The sequence below is a fragment of the Nannospalax galili genome, unplaced genomic scaffold (genome assembly GCF_000622305.1).
Source record: "Nannospalax galili isolate Female #2095 unplaced genomic scaffold, S.galili_v1.0 scaffold646, whole genome shotgun sequence".
Taxonomy (NCBI): domain Eukaryota; kingdom Metazoa; phylum Chordata; class Mammalia; order Rodentia; family Spalacidae; genus Nannospalax; species Nannospalax galili.
This window is the reverse complement of record NW_008355279.1, coordinates 1,229,234-1,233,080: the sequence shown is the minus strand read 5'-3', so window position 1 is coordinate 1,233,080 and position 3,847 is coordinate 1,229,234.

The following is a 3,847-nucleotide window of genomic DNA, read 5'->3' as shown; positions in this document are numbered from 1 at the left end:
TTTTATTTTTTTATTTTATGTGTATGCGTGTATTGCCTGCATGTAAGTAAGAGCACCCGTGTCATGCAATGCCCACAGAGGTCATGCAATGCCCACAGAGGTCAGAAGAGGCTGTCAGATCCCCTGGGACTGGAGTTACAGCTGTTAGCTGCCATGTGGGTGCTGGGATTCGAACCCGGGTCTTCTGCAAGAACAACCAGTGTTCTTAACTGCTGAGCCATCTCTCCAGCCCCATGTAGTAATAATTTGAGTGACCTACTCATGCTAGATATTGCATACATGCTGGGATATGCTGGAAAGCAAATCGGACATAATCTCTGTCCTCTAGATTATAGAGTCTGACAAAAACCAATCAGAACATGGGAGCTAACAGGGCACAGAAGAGGGACAGGTTATCTGAGCAGGCATAATAAGAGAGTCTCTCTCCCTCCCTTTCTGTGTACGGGCTGCAACCCAGGGTCTTACACATGCTAGATAAACATTCTACCAGTATATACCAACCCTACCCGAGGAAGTCTCTTTTAACCCTTTAAGAAAAGTAGCTTTTCGATATGGTGGCTCACATTTGTAACCTCAGAACTTAGGAGGCTGAGGCAGGCAAATTTCCTTGAGTTTGAGACCATCCTGAGCTACACAGAGTTCTAGGCCAGTACAGACTATAGGGCTATAGAAACAAGCAAGAAAACAAACCGGAAGCATTCCCATTAAAATCAGGAACCAGACAAGGATGTCCACTGTCTCCACTCCTCTTCAATATAGTGCTTGAAACTCTTACTAGAGCAATAAGACAGGAGAAGGAAATTAAAGGAATACTAATTGGAAAAGAAGAGGTCAAACTATCCCTTTTTGCAGATGATACAAGATACTATACCTAAGAGATCCCAAAAATTGCTGGGGGCACTGACAACACAGTGGACAGTAACAGAGACAACAGAGTATATGGGTTCCAGTGGGGAGGCTGCCATTTGGAATGTGAGTATAAAGATGAATAAGATTGTTTGTGATGTTCTGTATGAAATACACACACACACACACACACACACACACACACACACACACACACTGGATAAAAAAAAATTCCAACAGAAAACTCCTAGAACTGATCAACACTTTTAGTAAAGTGGCAGATTATAAAATTAATCTATAAATCAGTAACCTTTCTATATACCAATAACAAGCAATTGGAGAAAGAATACAGGGAAGCCCTCCCATTCACAATAGCCAAAAAAGAAAATCTTGGAATAAACCTGAACAAAGATATTAAAGACCTCTACAACAAAAATTTTAAATCTTTAAAGAAAGAGATTGAGGAAGACACCAGAAGATAGAAAAACTCCCATGTTCATGTATTGGAAGAATTAATGTTGTAAAAACATCCATCCTACCAAAAGCCATTTATAGATTCAATGCAATCCCAATACAAATCCCCATGACATGCTTCACAGAATTATAAAAAAAAATCCTTAAATTTGAATGGAAGCACAAAAGACCTGGGATAGCCAAAGCAACCCTGAGCACAAAGAGCAATGCTGGGGGGATTACTATACCAGATCTCAAATTACACTACAGAGCTACAGTCATAAAAACAGCATGGTACTGGCACAAAAATAGACACATAGATCAATGGAATATCATGGAAGACCCAAACACAAGTACATGCAATTTCAGCCACCTGATATTTGACAAAGGTTGGCCAAGAACACACAATGGAGGAAAGACTGCATCTTCAACAATGGTGCTGGAAAAACTGGACCTCTGCCTGTAGAAGAATGAAACTAGATCTTTATCTTTCACCTTTCACAAAAGCCAACTCCAAGTGTGTCAAAGACCTCAATGTGAAACTTGAAACTCTAAAACTATTAGAAGAAAACATTGGCAGTAACTTATAAGGTATAAGTATAGGAAAGGACTTTCTAAATCAGACATCAGCTGCTCAGGAATTAAGGCCAATAAGCAACAAGTGAGACCTCATTAAACTAAAAAGCTTTTGTACAGCCAAAGAGACAATCAAGAAAGCGAAGAAAAAACCTACAGAGTGGGAAAAAAATCTTCACCAATGACACATCTGACAGTGATATAACATCCAGAATATATAAAGAACTCAAAAAACAAAGAAGAAAACAAACAACCCAATTAAAAGATAGGCTAAAGATCTAAACAGAGAATTCTCAAAGTAAGAAATAAAGATGGCTAAGAAACATTTTAAAAAGTGTTCAACATCATTAGCAATTAGGGAAATGCAGATTAAAACTACCTTAAGATTTCATCTTACCCCAGTCAGACTGGCTAAGATCAAGAGAACAAATGATACCAAATGCTGGCGAGGATGTGGACAAAAGGGAACGCTGGTAGGATTGCAAACTCATGCAACCTCTATGGAAAGCAGTGTGGAGAACCTTTAAAAAACTGAAAATGGGGGATGGAGAGATGGCTCAGCGGTTAAAAACACTGGCTGTTCTTGCAAAAGACTCAGGTTCAAGTCCAGCACCCACATGGCAGCTAACAACTGTCCGTAACTCCAGTTCCAGGGGATCTAACAGCCTCTTCTGTCTTCCTTTGGAATTGCACAACACAGGTGCACTTACATACATGGAGGCAAGACACTCATACACAAAAAATAAAAATAATAAAGTATTTAAAAACAAAAAATAAAATGAACCTACCATATGACCTGGTTATACCACTTCTTGGCATATACCAAAAGGAATCGTCCTATTGCAGAGGCACTTGCACTCACTTATAAGGCTTTGGTGCTAGGATCCACAAATGAGGGAGAACATACGTCTTTTGTTTTTCTGAGTCTGTGTTTCTTCACATAGTATAACAGTTTCTAGATCCATCCATTTAACTGCAACTTTCATTATTTCATCTTTCTTTACTGCTGAGTAGTACTCAATTATGTAAATGTACCACATTTCGTTAACCACTCGCCAGTTGAGGGGCACTTAGATTGCTTCCATTTCTTAGCTATTGTGAAAAGAGCAGCAACAAACATGGTTGTACAAGTGTCTCTACAATAGGATGAGTCCTTTGAGTATACACCAAGTAGTGGGATTTAAAAAAAAAAAAAAAGGACAAAGCCAATGGAAACCATCATTCCACCAAAGTTGACTCCATGTTGGCAAATCCTCTGATCTTTGATTTCTTATTCCTATTTTCCCCCCGTAAACTTCATTGTATATATATTTTTATGTAACCTGCTTCAAGTTATTTCTGGATAAATGTGTTAAAAACTGCCTCTCTTTGGAATAAGAAAAATTGTAAAAAAAATTTTTTTTTGTCTTTTTGAGACAGGGTCTCCCTGTAGCCCCAGCTGGCAAAGTCTATTTCCCCTTTAAAGACCAAAGTGAAATGTCACCTTCTCTTTGGAACATTCTACAACTCTCCTAAGTAGAAATAGTTCCTCTCTTTCATCTGTTTCCATATCCTTTGTTCATATTGTTTTTCCTTTAGCAGAAAAAATATTGCAGTCAATAATTTACACAGAGCACTTATCTAATATAGTGAGGTGCTGGCTTCTATCCTCAGTCCTGTAAAAACAAAAGAAAATTTAAAAAAATCAAATTATAGCTACTGCTTCAACCAAAATTAAATATATCTCAAAATACTACCTCTTTCCAGAGCACCTAATTCTAATTTCTTCAGAATATTTTTATTTGGGGCTGGAGAGATGGCTCTTGCAGAGGACCTGGGTTTGGTTCCCAGCACCCACATGGTGGCTAAACTGTCTGTAACTCCAGTTCCAGGGAATCAGATGCCTTCTTCGAGCCTCCACAGGTATTGCACAACATGGGGACACTTACAGGCAAAACACATTTAAAAATATATACACATATAAAAAGAAATA